The sequence below is a fragment of the Papio anubis genome, chromosome 9 (genome assembly GCF_008728515.1).
Source record: "Papio anubis isolate 15944 chromosome 9, Panubis1.0, whole genome shotgun sequence".
In the NCBI taxonomy this organism is placed as follows: Eukaryota; Metazoa; Chordata; class Mammalia; order Primates; family Cercopithecidae; genus Papio; species Papio anubis.
In genome coordinates this window covers 82,848,108-82,870,164 of record NC_044984.1, presented here as the reverse complement: position 1 = coordinate 82,870,164, position 22,057 = coordinate 82,848,108, and the positions used below count along the sequence as shown (strand labels likewise).

General features: G+C 35.0%; 1 protein-coding gene across 2 annotated transcripts in view; it reads left to right on the top strand.

The window, feature by feature from the left end:
• KITLG (KIT ligand) overlaps positions 1-6,827 on the top strand; it is an 88,937-nt gene extending 82,110 nt beyond the window's left edge. For both annotated transcript variants that reach the window (XM_003906934.5, XM_003906933.5), the window contains one exon: positions 2,425-6,827. The gene's annotated coding sequence lies outside the window, so the exon portion shown is untranslated. The remainder of the gene's footprint in view (positions 1-2,424) is intronic.
• Positions 6,828-22,057: the final 15,230 nt, after the last annotated feature.

Genomic DNA, 22,057 nt, shown 5'->3' with positions numbered 1-22,057 from the left:
AGACTGGAACTTCAGATAACAGTCAGGCCTGGAAAGAATAGATTTGCAATTTGAGAGTTATCTGCAAAGAATTTTATTTGAGACCTTGAAAGAAAAATTGCTTCGTCACAGAAATGGCCTAGTGTAGTTGATAGTAAATAGCATGGGTTTGATTGTGGAGAGGTTCACCAAAGAAATACAAACAAAATTTCCTGTATATCTGAGCTAAGGGGGAAGAAAATAAATCTTAGAATTGGAATAAAGGACAATTTCAAGTCAAGCTTGGAAATTTAGGCCTCAAGGCTTGGGAATGGTTGGTTACCAAATGGCAAGATCTGTGATTCTTTGCCAGATATTTCCTAAGACTCTTCCCAAGCTTTGGAAGTTTGGTTTCTGTAGATAGATTGTAAAGCAGATGATTAGAAGGGATTAGACTTGGATTCAAGCCTTGACTCTTTGGTGTATAATACTAGATGAGTTTATATCAGTTACCAGTTCATGTCTTTTAAACCTTGGTTTTTCATGTGTAATGAGGGTTAATGATAAATTTTCTCTTCTTATTTCACAAGGGTTCTTGCAAGACCCAGGTTGTCATTATAAAAATTTGTAGTTTTGTTCTATGGGAAAGCAGGTGTCAGTCTTTAAGTTTATTTTCTTTGCTAAGTGACCCAGGGGCAAAATCAAAAATAGATTTCCAATCTTCTCTACATATAATTATCTTGCTCTCGCTCTTTTTTTGAGAGAGAGAGAGTCTTGCTCTGTAGCCCAGGCTGGAGTGCAGTGGTGTGATCTCAGCTCACTGCAACCTCCGCCTCCTGGGTTGAAAGGGGTTTTTGTGCCTCAGCCCCCCGAGTACCTGGGACTACAGGTGTGCACTACCACACCCAGCTAATTTTTGTATTTTTAGTAGAGACAGGGTTTCACCATGTTGGCCAGGCTGGGCTCAAACTCCTGACTTCAGGTGATCTGCCTACCTCAGCCTCCCAAAGTGCTGGGATTACAGGCGTGAGTCACCATGCCCGTCCTACATTTAATTCTCTACATTCAGCTTTGTGTTTCAAATTATTTATACCTTTAAAAAATACATTCTTTTGCTTTTTGTGATTCCCTTTTGCTTTCTAACCATGCTTTTAAAATATTTTCTATATATTTTGGATTTCTGAAGTTTTATCTTAGTTTCTGTTAATTTTTGTTCTAGATTTAATTCTGATTTCCTAAATACAGGTTGTCTAGCTTCTAGAGTTCTCTGTTTGTTAAATTGTTGTATAAGACAGTTTTTAATATATTACAATTAGGCAGACTGGGAAACCATTGCAATTCTTATTACTCACACTATGGAATTTTATGGCTAATCTGTGTAATGATCTCAATACTTTAAAAACAGTGATCTGTGACGCTGGGTTGATAAACAAGGACAAAAGTAGTGAAAGAGATTGAGCAGAGAAGATGAGAAATGCAAAACACATTTATTTAGAGACTGTGATTGAAGATGGGATGATGATACCATCTAAATATATTTTTTTAAGTAGAGAAGAAATACAAATACTTTACTGGAAAGTTGAAACATCTGAAACCTAGTAGATTAACACAAGTACTGAAGAACTAAAACAAAATATGGCTTTCATGCTTCAACAAGTACAATAAGCCACACTGAGGCCAAATGAACCTTCCACAGAAGCTTTGTGGGATGTGGTGCCAAGATTTCAGTCTTTCTTTTTTTGGCTGGAAGTGTTGGATGAAGTCTTTCTGCTGCTGTTTCCTCAGCTGGGAGAAATGATTGCTAGAACCTAACTAGATAGTCAAGATACTAGAGTGGCTCAGTGGCCATGTGAGGCTATTACTTGTTGGTGGCCACTGACCAGCTTCTCCACCTGTCCTAGGGATCTCTTTCATGCTACGCCATCTATCTCCACTTCTCTGGTCTCCACTCTCCAGACACTTCTTTGTTCATCAATCCTTCTCCCTTCACCCCCATCTACTACCTTTTATAGTCTTGCTGGAGAAATTCAAAGCTAACTAGGTTGATAATTGTATTACCACAAACTGAGATCATTGGTAGAATGCCAGGAGGTATGAAAGTTACAGAGTGAAATATTTATTGAGTATCTGTTAAGTGCCAGGCATTGTTATAAGAGTGGAGGTACAGCGGTAAAAGAGATGGAGAAGCTCCCTGCCCTCATGGAGCTTACATTTTAATGGGAGGACATAGATAATAAACAATAAGTAAGATTGTTCATATAATGTGTTACCAGGGAGATCATAGAAAATGACTGATCACTGCATCTAAGAAAACATTTATCAAGTTCTTTTATGCTATGTAAGTGAAGCATACATTGTAAATCTGTTACTCATTCTGTGGTCATACATGATTTCAGCTACTGAGATTTTTAAAAAGGCAGAAGGCAGATACACCATAATCTCTCTTTTTGTTTCCTTCCTTTCTAGGCTGGTAACAGTTCATGTTTGCTTCATAAATGAAGCAGCTTTAAACAAATTCATATTCTGTCTGGAGTGACAGACCACATCTTTATCTGTTCTTGCTACCCATGACTTTATATGGATGATTCAGAAATTGGAACAGAATGTTTTACTGTGAAACTGGCACTGAATTAATCATCTATAAAGAAGAACTTGCATGGAGCAGGACTCTATTTTAAGGACCTGCAGGACTTGGGTCTCATTTAGAACTTGCAGCTGATGTTGGAAGAGAAAGCACGTGTCTCAGACTGCATGCACCATTTGCATGGCTCCAGAAATGTCTAAATGCTGACAAAACACCTAGCTTTATTCTTCAGATACAAACTGCAGCCTGTAGTCATCCTGGTCTTCGCAAGTAGATTTCAGCTTAGATAGTAGGGGTAACAATTTTTCTCAAAGGGATCTAGAAAAAAATGTTTAAAACTCACTAGTGTCAGCCACTGTACAGTGTGGAAAGCAGTGGGAACTGTGATTGGAGTTGGCAGCATGTCAGCTTTTATAGTTACTGATTTGTGATATGGGTCTGATTTTGATCTCTTCCTGATGTAAACCATGCTCACCTATATCCCACTAAACAAATGCAAATGGTTGCCCGGTTCCATTTATGCAAAGGAGCCAGTACTGAATTATGCCTTGGCAAAGGGGAGACTCTCCCAAAGAGTCATCGCAGGAAGAAGTTAAGAACACTGAACATCAGAATAGTCTGCTGAGGAGGACATTGGCATCCTGGGAAAGTCTGCCTTTTCCCTTGACCACTATGGGATGTATAAATCGTGTTTTCAAAATATGTTATGATGTGTTTATACTCTAAAACTATTACAGAGCTATGTAAAGGGACTTAGGAGAAAATGCTGAATGTAAGATGGTCCCATTTCAATTTCACTATGGGAGAGAATAAAAATAAATTATGACATTTAGTATCTAACATTAGAAAACCAAGCCCACATGCTAATATGGGTGTTGAAAACTAGGTTACTTGGAATGCAAGGAATCAGGAAACTTTAGTTATTTATAGTATAGTCACCATTATCAGTTTAAAGGATCCATTTATTTAAAATCAGGCACTCTATATTCATTAAGCTTTTTGAATTAAAAATAAAAAGAAAGCTTTATGTAGTTATGCATGTCAGTTTGCTATTTAAAATGTGTGACAGTGTTTGTCATATTAAGAGTGAATTTGGCAGGAATTCCCAAGATGGACATTGTGCTTTTAAACTAGAACTTGTAAGACATTATGTGAATATCCCTAGCCAGTTTTTTTAATAATCAAGAAAACGTCCGAGTAAAGTTAAAGAACGATTTCTTGTGGTTTATTTTGATGAACTTCTTTTAACATGTCTTGAATGTACACATAAAGGAATCCAAAGCTTTCCATTCTAACTTAATCTTTGTGATAACATTATTGCCATGTTCTACAACCATAAGATGACAGTTTTCAGTGTAGTGACACAAAAGGGCATGAAAACTAACTGCTAGCTTTCCTTTCATTTCAAAAGTCCAAGAATTTCTAGTATATTTAGATTTTAGCTTCTGTTCAAAGCTAATCCAGATGCAACTCCAGTAAGTGGCCTTTGCTCTTTTTTGTACCAAAGAGCCCAGATGATTCTTACAGTCCCTTTCTTCTCTAACATGCTTTGGTTCCTTAAATATGAGTAATTTCTCTAAGATGTAACCCAGGTGCTTTGAGAAGCTGCATGAAGGTGTTCAGGCCCTCAGATATCCCATGGTACACTTGATTAGTAATAAAACCAGAGATCAGTTTAATTGCTGATAGGTCCTGTCTCGGTGTGTGGCATTGATTGTTTTCAGGAAAATAGATAGAGATTAATATGAGTTATGTGTGTAGGTCGTGTATAGATTGAGAAGATAGATACTTCTCAATCTAGTAGTTTGATTTATTTAACCAGTGGTTTCAGTTTGCTTGAGCATATGAAAATGCTGCTTAATGTGCTTAAGAGTATAATAAATGTACTTTTGTCCTCAAACCTAGTAGCTGGATTTTAACACTCATGGACATGGTCTTAATCAATGGAGTTAAATAAACAAATTCAGCAAGTTATTAAATCTGACATGGTAGGAGAGGGGAGATGTGTCCTGCTTATTAAATGTATTGGTCCATTGAAAGTTACATGGATTGCCAATTTTTAAAACACTAAAGTTGAATAAAATGCATGAACAATAGAAAAACGCTGAACGTTATTTTGAATGCTAGCTGCTTGGACATTAACTGTGTCATTTCTGCTTTGAGATAAAAATATATATTTATCTTTGCTTATTTTATCCCAGGTGTGTTCTGAATATCCTTCTTCATAAATCATGGAAAACTCACTGCTGACATAGTAAACCATGAAATCGCCTTTTCAGTTGGTGCCATGTATCTGATAGTTCCATCTTACAAGGTTTCAAAATTACCTTTTAAAATGATCTCAGAAGTCTGCAGATTTTCAATGATACTGAAAGCTTCGCACCTCTTTGATAGAAACCAAGTCTATTTAAAAAACGGCTTGATGATAAATGGTGCCTCCTGAGTGATAATGAAGTGTTGCTGGATATTGTGTTATAATTTAATACGCTTACCACACTGCCACCCTGTAATGAGTCAGAGACAAATTGATTTTTCTTCAATACAATAATAGAACAAGTAGCCTATTCTCTTAAAAAGTATGTGAAAAAATGAAAATTATGAAAAATTATGCATACCTAATGAATTATTGGTTTTAGTAAGAAATAAATACATTTCATTGAACTTTAAAGTACTTTGGAGAAACTTTGGGTCCCGTTTTGCTACTCTAATTCAACTGAAGTTATAAATAAAGAGAGAAATTCATTCAGAAATCATGGATATTTAAAAATGTTTTACTGCAGCCAAGTTTTCATTTCAAAATGTAATTCCAGTTTGGAGCTTTTAGGCATTCTGTATATTTAAAAAGTATATTCTTCAAAAATGCATTTTGGCCTGGTGGGATGGATGTTGCAAAAGATCATCCAGAGCCTCCAGTGTGTCATTAACTGATACGGTAAATCACCTCTCCTCTTTGGATCTCAATTTTTTATTTATCTATATGGTAAACTCAGAGATCACTCCTTAGGGGTGAATCCTATTGCAATATGACTGACAAAGAAGATAAAATAGCATTGAAACTAACCCATAGAAAATATCCAATTCTGGACTCTGTGAATAAGTATCTTGACCATAAAAAGTCATTGCTGTTCTTGTTTCTAATGTAAATAGTGTCCATTAGTAAAAGTGAAATTCAGTCTCAAGTAGGGTGAATTGGATCACCATTTACACAAGAGATGGCTTTTTCCTTTGCTTAAATAAACATTTTGGATCACCTCCAAAGAATGAAAACCAGTAGTACATTTTAGTCATATTAGTCAGGATGAGAAACTGTAAGATGTGTGTAACATTTGGAAATGCACCAAAGTGAGCGTTTAAATCTTTTCATTTTATTGAAAACTAAGAGCAGAAAATGTAAAATGCTCATGAAGTTTTTGAATGCCAAAAGATATTTTAGAACCAATTTATAACGGAGTAATTCATTAATTACACTTTAAAATTGGAAAGTGGGATAAGAATTCTAAAGTAAACCAGCTTATCTTTGAAACAATATTATTTTGAAATTGGCTTTAAAATAAAACCATTCAGGTTGAAATTCTAATTAGTTCATTTGTGGAATTTGATCACACAATTCATAGTGTTGCTGCTTTCCATTAACTAGTCTTGAAATGCCTTTGTTTGTAAAAATAAAATAAGGTACTTTCATTTTATAACACGGTGTTTTTTTTAAAGAAATAATCCATGCTAAAATGGATATTCGTGATCCTGAAATGTTTACTAAGCATTGTGAATTTATTTATAACTGCCATCTCCAACTACATCCTTATGATATTTTTAACAATAAAATTAAAACAATTGTTTAAACTAAAAACCACACCGTTTTCCAGTACTTGATCTCTGAGCTACAAGACTCGCTAAATATAATTTTCCAATCAAAATATTTTATTCTCCTATATTCTAAGGATTAATATGTGATTATAGTGTCCACTTGCCACCATTTTTTTAATCAATGGACTTGAAAAGTATTAATTTAGATGGATGCACAGATATACCCTTAGTTCAGTCATAGATTGGAGTTTGCATATAATAATGTAAATGTATGTCAACACTATTCTAAATAGTTTTATTATGACTGAAATTTAATTAAATAAAAAAGATTGTAAAATGTGATGTGTATGTGTATATACTGTATGTGTACTTTTTAAAATAGGTGTATGTCCCAACCCTTTTTTATACAGGTTTGAATTTAAATTTACATTATATATACATATACTTTATTGTTCTAAATAAAGAATTTTATGCACTCTCATAAATTTGCCCTGTCATTTTATATCTTAAGTTTATCACATATGTTTACAACATGATTGAGCATTTATTAAACTACAGTCAAAATTTTCTATGGAAACTTTTGTCATTAATCTAGATTTTGTTGAAATATGGACACAAGGAGATATGAAATCATTTAAATTCAATAAATATTTATTGATTACTAAGATAAGTAATCAAGGAAAATAAAAAATGAATTAACACGATGTTTGCTTTCAAGAGGTTTATAACTTGGTTGGGGAAAAGAAATGCAATAGATACATAGAAAAACACTATAATAGATATAGCTTAGGGCATGCAGGAAGGAAAAATGGATACAGAATGAGGAGGACTGTGGAGGAGCTGATGTTTGGACTAGTACTTAGAAGGATGAGACAAATTTTTATAGTGAGAATTATGCCCAGTCAGAGCAGCATTTTCCATAGAAAGAAGTTATAAAATTTCTAATATTATTTTATCAAATCAAACAGGTATGTCCTTAACACACACCGTATAAAAAGACATATGCAGAGATAAGACCAGAGCCTTCAGTGTAACAACAGGGAGTGCAGACGCTATTCTTAGGGTCCCTGAGAAGCCTAGACTCCTTTGCTTTTTTCTGAGAAGAGGAATGACAAGATCAAAACCCACTACAGCTTCTGTGATTTAGGCAGTAGATAATCATCCTGCTTAACCACTGCATGCTATTTGACTCTCAAGCACATACCCTTGCTATATGACACCACACTTATCACCCACCATTTCTTTTCAGAATTTGCTGATTCTCTCTCCTCTGTTTACATTTTATATTGCCAACTTCGACCAATATATGACTAGATGATTAGAATAGCCTCCTAACTGATCACATGATTCTACTTTCACCCGTTTTCAACCAGTTCATCACATTATAGTGAATAATAGGGAGACATCTGGTTGGGGTGTGTGTGTGTGTGTTTGTGTGTGTGTGTGTATGTGTGTGTTTCTGGCTAAAACACTTCGATGGCTTCTCACTATTTTTGAGATAAAACCCAAACTCTTCAACACGGCCTGCAAGGCTCAACTTGAGCCACCTCATCTTTTTTTTTTTTTTTTTTTTTGATTGCTCGTTGTTGTCTTTAATGCATAAACAACATGAAGGTTGGGTCCATAAATACTGATATAATTGCAGTCCTCAAATGTAGTGCAAATGATAATTAGTGGAATTGAAACAAAATGTGATCTAAATGGCTATCACCTACTGCACTGAGAAGTTATTTTTTAAGATTATTATTATGGACAATTATAGACAATTTGAAATACATGCAAAACTCGGCAAGATAATTTAATAAATTCATATAACCATAACTCTACTTCAACCTTACTCAGCTCCTAAATAATCTTGTTTTATCTAAACTCCCTATCCACTCCCCGTTTCATATCATTTTCAGGAAAGTACTTAAATGTATTTGACCTGGAAATATTTCTATGTATATCTCTAATTGTTAACTTTTAGAAAGCATAACCCTGGTACCCTTGTTATACCTAAGAAAAGTTATTAATAATTTCTTAATATCAAAGAGCCAATAAGTATTTATATTTTAACTTTCTCATACTGTACACTGCAGTATTGCACTAGAGTAGGGTATAAAATACAGTTAAAAGTCCCCCTTGAACATTAAAGTTAGTTTCCCTGGAGATAAATACTGCTAATTATTCCTCATTAACTTCTGGAATTTTTTGGCATGTACAAACTGTATGTATCTATATGCAATACTAGTCTCTAACCTTATCTCTCATTTATTAGGAGAACGTGGAACACTACATTAGCCTAGATAAATCTTTACCCACTGCACCCTAATAACCAGGAAATTATAGATAGGCATTATGATTGTAATATAATGTGTGCCCTTTGGAATTTCAGTACTCAGCAAAATCTAACATACTATCAGAACTTTTTTTTTAATTGCCTAACTCAAAATTAAAATGAAGCTCTCTTTCAAGGACATATCAGCCTCAGAAGCACTCTCAATTGGTGGCTCTGTTCCTCCTACAGGTGTTACTGGATCTGGAGGTGGGTTCCCTGCTCCTCATTGCAGCTTCTGGGTCATTCTTTTCTCATCCTTAGACCCTTGTAGATTAGAATCTTCTGCTATCATATTATATACCCACTGCCACTCATTTTTGCTTTCATGTAGTAACTCCCAGGTTTTTACACCTGGTTTCTTGATGGGTTTAGCACCTGGATGGATCATTGTCACTGGATTCATTTGTATAATACTATTCTTTTAATTATTGAGGATTATAATATAACCATAAATGGGCCTTTAAACATCCTGCACTTTCAGGTTATTGAACTTCTGTCCTCCTGGGAAACGTGCCTTCAACACTATTCTAACCGATCAGTCTCATGGTCTTCCTATACACCTTGTTGTTGCCATTGACTGCATCCCATTTTTATATCAACTGCATTCATTCCATCTCTGAGCACGACTTTGTATCTTTCCAGTTTACTCCCTCATATACCCCAATCCTAACAATCCTTTAACTCACTGGACCTGTCAACCTATTGATTCTACCATTTTTTTTTTTTTTTTTACTACTGTCAACCTCTGATGCCCTCTCTTCTCTTCCTAGGTAGTTATTAAAATCTGTGGTCCAGCATTATCATTGTCCTCCTGCATACACCTTCTTCACCGTTGGTCCCTCTCACTTTCTAATATTTGTTTGGTAAACCACAGCCTGGCTCACATCCCATTCTCTACTCACCCTTTGTCTATACTTTTACGGCTAACATGGCTAGAGCACAATGCACCTTCAGGTCTACTGGTCTCTCTGTAAATTCCTTCCCATGAACTTCAAGCAGGCACTCTATTTCCCTAGACCATTTGCTTTTCTATTCTCAAAACAGACTATTTAATACATTATTTTCTCTTCCAAAACACTCACCTTGTTCCCCATTCTCACTCTTAGCTTATCTTGACTGCTACGGCACCTTGAATATTGAAGAAAAAAAAAAAAAGATAACTTTCAAAGACTCCTAGAAGCTAGAGGCTGATTTTCTGAAGCTTACATTTCAAAAACTCTAACCTATCCAGGTTATTTATAACTTCCAGGAGGGGGCCTAGGAATGTGTTCACATCGTGATATGTTTTTGGAAAATTTGCAGCGACTTTCATTTATCAGTGGCTGTTCTGGTGTGGGAATGGCTTTCAGCAACACTTCTACTAATCATGGCACCAGCTCACCAGGGCATCATGACCCAAAGGTGTGTGGCCAGAGGCTGTATCATGATGTGAACATGTCCTATAGACGTGGCACCAAAAGTATGTGCGTAATGGAGGAGAAACAAGGTTTGAAATGAATGGACCCAGCAGCCCACTGTGGAAAATTCTCACAATCATAACAGTCCCCTGATGGGTGAAATTCTAAGTAGGAACTCAGCTTTTATTAGTGCTTGACCAAAACGGAAATTTTCTCCTGTCAGGAAAATAGTAATGTAGAGTATACAGTTATAAACAACCCATAAAAAACCTTTTTTTGGTTGTTAATAATGAAGAAACACAACAGAATTTAACAAAACTGCTGTAGTTATAAAGCTAGAAAATATGTATGTCAGGTCACAGGTTTTATGCTCCTAAAAGTACATTGGAAGCATAAAACATGTGACCTCACATACATATTTTGACAAATGCATAATATCATGTATCCTCCATTATATTATCATACATAATTATTTAAATACCCTTTTAAAAAATCCCTTGTTCTTCATGTATTCAGTGATTCTCCCCTCTCCCTGAATTTCAATGAACCACTGATGTTTTAACTGTCTTTTACCTTTTACAGAATGTCACATAATTAAAATCCTACAGTACGAACCTTTTCAGGCTGGCTTCTGTCATTTAACAACATGCATTTAAGATTCATCGATGTAGTTTGTGCCTTGATAGCTCATTTCTTTTTGTCAATGAATAATGTGTCATTGTAAGGATGTATCACAGTTTGTTTATCAATTCACCTAAAAGAAAAGACATCTTGGTTGCTTTCACTTTTTGACAATTATTAGTAAAGCTACTGTAAACATTAGTGTGCAACCTTTTGTGTGAACATGTTTTCAATTCCTTTTGATAATACCTAGAAGCACCATTGCCAGATTATATGGTAAGACTATGTTTAGATTTATAAGAAATTACCAAACTGTCTTCCCAAGTGGCTTTGCTATTTTGCATTTCCAGTAGCTATAAGTGAGAGTTCCCACTGTCCTTCATCTTGGCTAGCAATTGCTATTGTCAGTTTTTTGGATTTTAGCCATTCTAATAGGAGGGTAATGTTATATCATTATTGTTTCAATTTGCAAGTCCCTAATGACAAATGATGTTGAGCATCTTTTCATATGCTTATTTGCCATCTGTGTATCCTGTTTGATGAGATTTCTGTCCAAATCTTTTGTCCATTTTTAAATTGGGTTGTTCTTTTACTTATTGTTGGTTTTAAGAGTTCTTTGTATATTTTTATACAAGTTCATTGGTAGGTATGTGTTTTGCACATATTTTATTCCAGTCTATGGTTTGTCTTTTCATTCTCCTGTTTTTCACAGACCAGCTGCAAGCATTTTTTTTAAAACGTTTAAGAACAGAGTGTATATCTTGATTGATTTATTCCCTAATCTCACAGAGAAAAAGCAGTCTCCACCCTACCTGAAGTTGATTACTTTGATATTTTGCACCTATCATATTTTCTTTGCAAGTTTCTCTTTTTGATGGAGTATTTTAAATACATGCAAACTTTGATCTTTAAGAGTTTTCATGTAGCGAAATGTTCTTTCATTAGAAGACCTTGCAACATAATTAACAATGTTCTAATTACTTCTAAAATATCTTTTAATCTTCATTTCTTATTTTTTTAGAGACAGAGTTTCATTGTCACCTAGACGAGAACTATATTTTTAAAGACTTAAAAGGCTCCAACACATGAGAAGTAAAAGGTTGGTGGAATTCATGTACATTTAACTCCCATTTTAAAAGTTCCTTTATAATGTTTTATAAAAACAAATATGAAATTATGAGCTCCTGATTCAAACATATGAAATGAGTGCAAAGGATCTCTTTCTGACATCTTTGTATTTATTTTGCTAAAGAACTGAGAGAATATTTAAATACAAAATAAACTGATATGAAACAAAAATCAATATAAATAATTGAGAAAATAAATTTAAATTATTCTAACTTTGAGAAGCAAACTGTAACAAAAAGTATCACATCAAAAGCAGTAATTTGTTAACAGGGAAAGATAACTTTCCAATAGTAGTTATAAATAAGCCCTTTGATTGCCTTACAATCAAATTAATAAAGAAAGTGGGTCACTGGAACACAATGGCAAATGATTTTAAGTTTTTGCTGATTTAATATAAAATACTACATTGATGAAAATAACTTAAAACACAATACATCTTCACAACAAGGGTATCAGACATAAACAGGTTAATGAATGTCGTCAATTTTTAAAATATTTAAAATTAACTGCAGCAAAAGAAAAATGTAAAATGTCCTCAAATCTTACAGAGCTCATGTATAAGAAAAATCTTTACAGAGTTTTTCCCAAATTTGACAGTTTTACAAATTTACATGATATTGTCAAAATGAGCCGTAAAGATGAAAGAAACCTTCTACATTACCGATAGTAAAAACATAAGTAAATAAAATTGATCAATCATATCAATCATGGTAGTGTGATTGTGGTAGGAATGCTAAATTATTTCTATAAAACATATTTGCTTATTTCTATATGAAGAAGTGATAAAAATGTATATAATCACAAAAGGGAAAATAATTGTTATAGGTATATGTCTGGCAGTCAACGAATCAAAATACTATTTTTAAAATTATCATAAAGTTTGTGTTTGTCAACCTCTTATAACTCACAGTTTTTATTATATCCTTTCCTTCTTAAAATATTTGTTTTCCTACCTACCTCTATATTCATAATATCTCTATTATTTTTCTTAAAGAACCCACTAAACGTATCAGTTTTGAGTCCCCCAAAAAACTGGATCCACTAAAATGGATTATTAAATCTTGGCTATTGCAAATAGTGCTGCAATAAACATGGGAGTATATATATCTCTTCAATATAGTGATTTGCTTTCTTTTGGGTACATACCTAGCAGTGGGATTTCTAGATCATATATGTTATTAATTTACATTCCCACCAACAGTGTACAATGGTTCCCTTTTCCCCACAACCTCACCAGCATTTATTATTGCCTGTCTTTTGGATACAAGCCATTTTAACTGGGAGGAGATGATAGATATCTCACTGTAGTTTTGATTTGCATTTCTCTGATGATCAGTGATGTTGAGCACCTTTTCATATGCCTGTTTGCCATTTGTATGTCCTCTTTTGAGAAATGTCCATTCATATATTTTGCCCAGTTTTAAATCAAATTATTAAATGTTTTCCCATTGAGTTGTTGAGTGCCTTATATATTCTGTTTTTTAATCCCTTGTCAGAAAAGTAGTTTGCAAATATTTTCTCTCACTCTGTGGATTGTCTCTTCACTTTGTTGATTGCTTGTTTCTTTTCCTGTGCAGAAGTTTTTTAACTTGATGTGATCCCACTTGTTCATTTTTGCTTTGATTTCCTGTGCTTAAGGAGTATTACTCAAGAAATCTTTACCCACTCCAATATCCTGGAAGGTTTCTCCAATATTTTCTTCGAGTAGGTTCATGGTTTGAGGTCTTAGATTTGTCTTTAATCCATTTTGATTTGATTTTTGTATATTATGAGAGATAGGGGTCTAGTTTCATTGTTCTCCATATAGATGTCATTTTCCCAGCACCTTTACAGACACTGTCTTTTCCTCAATGTATGTTCTTGCTTTGTTGAAAATGAGTTTACTACAGATGTATGGATTTGTTTCTTGGCCCTGTATTCTGTTCCATTGGTCTTTGTGACTGTTTTTATGCCAGTATCATGCTGTTTGGTTACTATAGCTCTGTAGTTTAATTTGAAGCCAGGTAACGTGATTACTCCAGTTTTGTTCTTTTTGTTTGTGACAGCTTTGGCTATTCTGGGTCTTTTGTGGTTCCCTATAAGTTTTAGGATCCTTTTTTCTATTTCTGTGGAGAATGTCGTTGGTATTTTCATAGGGATTGCATTGACTCTGTAGCTTGCTTTAGGTAGTATGAACATTTTAGCAATAGCAATTCTTCCAATACATAATATGAAATGTCTTTCTATTATTTTTGTGTGTCTTCTTCAATTTCTTGCATCAATGTTTCTTGTAGATTTTATTGTAGAGATCTTTCTCTTCTTTAGTTAATTCCTAAGATTTGTATTTTATTTTCATCTGTTGTCGGATTAAATAGGATTGAATAGGATTGCTTTCTTAATTTCTTTTTTAGATTGTTCACTGTTGGCCTATAGAAATGCCACTGATTTGGGGATGTTGATTTTGTAACCTGCAACTTTGTTGACTTTGTTTATTAGTTCTAATGGTTATCTTGTGGAGTCTTTAGGATTTTCCAAATATAAGATCATATCATCAGCAAACAAGGATAATTCGACTTATTCTTTTCCAATTTGGATGCCTTTTATATCCATCTTTTGTCTGATTGCTCAAGCTAGGACTTCCAGTACTGTTGGGTAACAGTGGTGACAGTGGACATCCTTGTCGTGTTTTGTATGTTAGAAGAAATGCTTTCAGTTTTTCCTCATTTAGTAAAATACTAGCTGTGGGTCTGTCATACATGGCTTTTCATATGTTGAAGTATGCTCCTTTTAAGGCCAGTTTTTTGAGGATTTTGTTATGAAAGGAAGTTGACTTAGCAAATGCATTTCCCGGCATCAATTGAAATGATCATATGGTTTTTATCCTTCATTCTGTTGATATGATGTGTCACACTGATTGATTTGTGTATGTTGAACCATCCTTGCATGCCTGGGATAAATCCCACTTGGTCGTGATGAATGATATTTTTAATATGTTGATAAATTCAGTTTGCCAGATTTGGTTGAGGATTTTTGCATCATCATTCATCAGGGATATTCTTCTGTATATGGTTTTCCTTTTGTGTGTGTGCGTTTGTTTAGTTTTGGTATAAGGGTGGTACCAGCCTTGTAAAATGAGTTTTGAATTATTTCCTCCTCTTCTATTTTTCAAAATAGTTTGAGTCGGATTGGTATTAGCTCTTCTTTAAATGTTTGGTAGAATTCAGCAGTGAAGCCATTAGGTCCCAGGCTTCTCTTGCTGGGAGATTTTTTTATTACAGTTTAAATCTTGTTACATGTTATTGGCCTGTTCATGTTTTGGATTTCTTTATGGTTCAATCTTAGTAGACTGTGTCTGGAAATTTACCCATTTCTTCTAGATTTGTCAATTTTGGGCATATAGTTGCTCACAGTAGCTATTAATGATCCTTTGAATTTCTATGATATCAGTTGTAATGTCTCCTTTTTCATCTATTATTTTATTTATTTAGGTCTTCTCTCTTTTTTTAAATCTGGCTAAAGATTTGTCAGTTTTGTTTATCTTTTCAAAAAAACCCACTTTTCATTTCAATGATCTTTTGTATTGCTCTTGACATTTCAATTTCATTTATTTCTGCTCCTACTTTTATGATTTCTCTTCTTCTACTTATTTTGGGTTTGTTTTGCTCTTCTTTTCCAATTCTTTAAGATTCATTCTTAGATTATTTATTTGAAGGTTTTCTTCTTTTTTGATGTAAGCACTTATAACTATAAACTTCCCTCTTACTACTGCTTTTGCTGTATCCCATAGGTTTTGGTATGTTGCGTTTCCTTATCGTTTGCTTCAAGAAATTTTTTTATTTACTTCTTAATTTCTTCATTGACCCACTGATCATTCAGGAGCACATTGTTTAATTTCCATGTGCTTGTACAGTTTCCAAAATTCCTCTTGTTATTGATTTGTAGTTTTATTCCAGTGTGGTCAGAGAAGATGCTTGGTATTATTTCAATTTTTAAACTCTTTTATGACTTATTTTGTGACCTAACATATTGTGTATTTTTGAGAATGATCTGTGTGCTAAGAAAAATATGTATTCTGCAGCTGTTGGATAAGATTTTCTGTAAGTATCTATTAGGTTTATTTGTTCTATAGTGCAGATTAAGTCCAACATTTTCTTGATTTTCTGTCTCAGAGCTCTATCCAATGCTGAAAGGGGGATGTTGAAATCTCCACCTATTATTGTATTGGAGCCTATTTCTCTCTTTAGCTCTTATAATATTTGCTTTATATATCTGGGTGCTCCAGTATTGTGTGCATATGTATTTACAACTGTCATATCCTTTGATGGATTGCCCCCTTTATTATTCTATAATGACCTTCTTTGTCTTTTCTTACCATTGTTGTCTTGAAATCCGTTTTGTCTGATGTAAGTATAGCTACTTCTTCTGCCCTTTATCGGTTTCCACTGTCATGGAATATCTACTTACATTCCTTTAATTTCAGTCAATATGTATCTTTATAGGTGGAGTGTGTTTATCATAGGAAACGGATCATTTGGTCTGTTTTCTTTTTATCCATTCAGCCACTCTATTTTTAAAAATCTATTTAGTCACTCTATTTTTTATTATTGGAGAGTTTAGTCCATTTACACTCTATGTTATTATTGATAAGTAAGAACTTACTCCTGTCATTTTGTTGTTTTCTGATCTTCTCTTACTTCTTTCCTTCCTTTCTGTCTTCCTTTTGTTGAAGGTGATTTTCTCTGTTGGTATAATTTAATTTCTTCCTTTTTATTTTTTGGGTATCCATTGTATGTTTTTAGATTTGATGTTATATGTTGCTTGCGAATAATATCTTACAACCCATTATTTTAAATTGATGACAATTTAACACTGATCGCATAAACAAGCAAGAAAAAAACTAATAAAAATCTACATTTTAACTTCGTCTCAGAGCTCTGACAACTTTTGTTGTCTCTATATCTTATTGTGCTTTCTATTTCTTGAAAAGTTATTATTATTTTTGATTGGTTCATCTTTGTGTCTTTGTACTTAAGATATGAGTATTTTATACACCACAATTAGTGTTGTAATATTCTGTGTTTGTCTGTGTAATTACTATTATCAGTGAATTTTATACCTTCAGATGATTTCTTACTGCTCATTAACTTCCTTTTCTTTCAGACTGAAGAATTCTCTTTAGCATTTCTTATAAGACAGATCTGGTGTTGATGAAATTCCTCAGCTTTTATTTGTCTGGGAAAGTCTTTATTTCTTTTTCATGTTTGAAGGATATTTTTCCTGAACTACTATTCTAGTGTAAAAGTTTTTTTTTTTTTTTCTTTCAGCACTTTAAATATGTCATGCCACTTTCTCCTGGCCTGTAAGGTTTCCACTAAAATGTCTGCTTCCAGACAGATTGGAGCCCCATTGTTTGTTATTTATTTCTTTTCTCTTGTTGTTTTTAGGATCCTTTCTTTATCCTTGACCTTTGAGAGTTTAATTATTAAATGCCTTTAGGAAGTCTTCTTTGGGTTAAATCTGGTTGGTATTCAGTACCCTTCTCGTACTTGGATATTAATAGCTTTCTCTATGTCTGGGAAGTTCTCTGTTTTTACCTCTTTGAATAAACTTTCTACCTCTCTCTCTCTCTTTCTCTCTCATTCTTTTTTATTTTGTCTCCTCTAACTGTGTATTTTCAAATAGCCTGTCTTCCAGCTCACTAATTTTTCCTTCTGATTGATTAATTCTGCTATTAAGAAACTTTGATGCATTCTTAAACCTGTCAATTGCATTTTTTAGCGCCAGAATTTCTACTTGATTCTTTCTAATTATTTAAAACTCTTTGTTAAATTTATCTGACAGATTACTAAATTCCTTCTCTGTGTTACCTAGAATTTCTTCAGGTTTCCTCAAAACAGCTGTTTTGCATTCTTGTCTGAAAGGTCACATATCTGCATTTCCTCGGTGCCTTGCTTAGTTCATTTGGTGAGGACATGTTTTCCTGAATAGTCTTGATACTTGTGGATATTATGTTGGTGTCTCTGTATTCAAGAGTCAGGTATTTATTGTAGTCTTCACAGTGTGGGCTTGTTTGTACCTGCCTCTCTTGGGAAGGCTTTCCAGGTATTCGAAGGGACTTGGGTGTTGTGATCTAAGATGCATCTGGATTAGGGGACACCCCTAATTACCCCAACCCCAGTAATGCTGTTGTGCTTAGAGCCTTGTAAAGATACTGCCTTTGTGGTCTTGGATAAAATCTATAAGAATTCTCTGAATTACCAGGCAGAAACTCTCACTCTCTTAACTTTCTCTGGAACATATGTAGTCTCTCTCTCTCTGTGCTGTGCCACCTGGAACTGTGGGTGGGACAACACAGGCAACTCAATGTTCACCACCAGGGACTGTACTGGGTTATACCTGAATCCAGCACGACACTGGGTCTTGCCCAAGGTCCACCGTAACCACTATCTGGCTACTGCCTATGTTTGTTCAAGGTGGTAGGACTCTACAGTCAGCAGGTAGTGAAGCCAGCCAGGCTTGTGTCTTTTCCTTCAGGCCAGTGAGTTTTCTGAGGCCCCAGGTTGATCCAGAGATGCTGTTCCGGAGCCAGGGACCTAGAGTCAAAAACTTTAGAAATCTACTTGGTGCTCTGTACTGCTGAAGCTAAGCTGGCACTTAAATCACAAGGCAGAGTCCTTTCCACTTTTTCCTCCCTTTTCCACAGACAGAGGAGCATCTTCTCATGGCCACCACCACCAAAGGTCCAAGGGAAGTACTGCCAGGCTACTGTCAGTGTTCACTTAAGTCCCAAGGGCTCTTCACCAGCTTGTGGTGAATGTTGCCAGGCCTGAGACTCATCTTTCAGGGTCATGGGGTCCCCTCTGGCCCAGAGTGGGTCTGGAAATGCCATCCAAAAGCCAAGGCTTGAAATTGGATCCCCAAGAGCCCACTTGGTGCTCTATCCCACTGTGACCAAACTCATACCTAAGGTGCAAGACAAAGTCCTTTTTCTTTTCCCTCTGCTATTCTCAAGCAGAAGGAGTCTCTCACCATAGCCATCACCCCAGCAAACATGCTGGATCTCACCTGAAGCCAGTATATCGCAGAGCCTTACCCAAGGCCCACGGCATACTACCTGGGTACCACCACTGGTTATTCAGGGCTCGAAGCCTCTTTAGTCAGTAGGTAATAAAATCTGCCAAGAATAAGTTCTTTCCTTCAAGACAGTGGGTTCCCACAGGGCCTAAGGTGTGTCTGGAAATGTCGTCCAAGAGCTACGGTCTGGAATGGGGGCCTGATGATGCTGCCTGGTGCCCTGTCTTACTGTGGCTACAAGATGCAAGACAAAATCCTCTTTACTCTTCTTTCTCCTCTCCTCAAGCAGAAGGAAGGAATTCCTTTTCGTTGCTGTGAGCTGCACTGCCTGGGGTTGAGGGAGGGGTGGCACAAACATCCCCTTAGCCAACCCAGCTGATGTCTCACTAGGTCATGTGTCCCCTATTTCCACTGGTTTGGAGCCCAGCACGGCACAAGGACTTGCCTAAGAATTGCAGTCCCTGGCCAGGCGCGGTGGCTCACGCCTGTAATTCCAACACTTTGGGAGGCCAAGGCAGACAGACCATGAGGTCAGGAGATTGAGACCATCCTGACTAACATGGTGAAACCCTGTCTCTATTAAAAATACAAAAAATTAGCACCTCTGGCCAAAAGAAACATCTAATTATTTCATTTATTAAATAGGTTCAAACAATAAGTATTTATGTACTAACAAATTACTAGTCATTTGAAAAAATAATATACATAAATTGAAAGAAAATGATATGTATACATTGTTTGAAAATACCAACAATTACTCATTAATGGGATGTGTATGCCTATTGAACACTAAATGGCTCGTCAATGCTTGGAGTCAACACCACCCTCATCTCCCAATGCACATTGCTTTTTGTGTAGTTACTTACTTGTCACAATCACCAAAAAGCTGGTTTTGAAAAGATATGATGTCACTAAAAGAAATTTAGTATAAACTAATGTTGAAAATATGAGATTTATCAGCTAGTAATTTGTGTATTTTCTGACAGATCCTGCTGTGTGACTTAGTATGCTGCTATAACAAAATACCTTAGACTGAGTAACTTGTAAACAAAATAAATCCATTGCTTATTGTTCTAGAGGCTGGAAAGTCAAAAATCAACATGCCAGCAGATTTGGTGTCTGTTAAAGGCCCATAGCTTGTATACAATGTCTTCTCACTCTGTCCTCACATGGCAGAAATAGGGAAGAGGACAAACACACTCCCTTCACCTGCTTTTATAAGGGTACTAATCCCATTCTTAAGGGCAGGACACTTAAGACTTTATCAGTTCCCAAAAGGCTGCACCCGTTAATACTATCACATTGCAGATTAAATTCCAAGATACGTTTTGGGATGACACCAACATTAAGACCATAGCACTATGTTTCCCTTAAAATTGCAAATAAACTGCAGTGAACCTATAATTTTGCTGTAACATCCCGGGGTGCTTTGGCACACAGTTTGGGAACCATGATTCTAACATACTGTGTAATTAGTTACTTATTATTTACATTATTTATTGTCTTCTCCACCATCACCTTTATAGTAGACTGTAGCGGGGCACAGAAATTTCTCTGTTTTTTTCTCTGATATATGCTAAGCACCTTCAATAATCCTGGGATATGTAGGTTTTCAGGTTATATTTGTAAAATCAATGGTTATTGACTATGTTTCTTTTTCTGTGAACTCTTTGTTTTACATTTTTGCCAATTTTTCTTTCAGCTGTTATCTTTTTACAGGTCTATGAATGTTTTCGTATGTCTAGAAAATTACTGCTTTTGCTTATTACATGCTCACCAAATATTTTCTGATTTTTCTTTTGACACTTTTCTGGTAATTTCTGCTATATGGACATTTTTCAGCTGTATTTTGTATAATTTTTCTGTATGGATTTTTAAAATATTTTTGTAGTCAACTGTGCCATTTCTTTTTTCTATATCCTATAGGTGATATATCTTTTTAAAAGACCTTGCTCATTTTATAATAGTATTTTTTCTAATTTTATGGTTCCTTTTAGCATTATTATTATTATTGTTGTTGTTATTATTTTAAATCATTGCTTTACCAGGGATTTATTTGGGTTCTAAAATATAGATGCAGCTTCCTCTTCATCCAAGTGACTAGCCAGCTATCTCAACAATGCCTGTTAACTAATTGATCTTTCCCCACTGACTTGAAATAACAGATCTGCCACACACTAAATTCCCATGTGTATTTTGGGTTTATTTCTAGAACTGTCAATTCTGTTTGATCTGGCACTTTTTTCCTCCTCAAGCACCCATCTATTTGACTCACTGTGTTCTTGAAAATTGTTTTTAGTTTTGCTTCACACATTAATGGGTCTTTAATTTGGGGGAAGTTGGGGAGAGAATAAACTATTACCCTTTGAAAGCATTCTTTAAAAGTTAATTCCAACAAACAACTTGGCAAGAATTAGGAATCACAATTCAAACAGGATCTAAACAAAAGTTCTCTAGGGGACTTCTTTTTTGTCCATTCAAGTATTTATACCACAGTTCCGGGCATATTGTGAGCACATAGAATTTCACTGAATCAAATAACTTCTAGCACTGAAAACAGGACAGCATAAATGAACTTCTTATACATGGGGTACAGAAATGAATACCAATGGCTGGATTTTTCTGTATATAGCCATCTACCTGGTTAGTCATTGTGTTGGCATGATCTTTTAAACACAAGGACAATGATGTCATGAATTACAATCTTGTCAGTAAATAGCCCAAAACCTAACAATATGCAATTAGAAATACAAGGCAAAATATTAATAATCTCCTGTTTTTAATGATACTTCTGAATGCAGTATGTATCAATATATCTGACCAACATAAAATATCACAACTAAAGAGCATCACTATCCTCTATCTTCTGAAGACTCAACAAAACCTTTATACATCTCCATAAATTCAAGGAAGTTGCATGCATACATACATATGCAAATAATTTAAGGTAGCTCTTGGAAGTGGACATAAGTAAACATTCAAATGGCTAATCATGGTTTAAAAAGTTTTCAATAATTTTGTCACCTGGTCCAAGTGCTCTCACAAGTAATTATAGCTCCTTTTCCCCTCTACACAAGTCTGTGAGAAGCAGGCAGGACCTAAAAATATGAATTAAAGGGTCTCCCCACAGCACCCTCACCAAGACATATATGAGACTTGGGCTCCTGACCAACGACAAATACAATGAGAGTT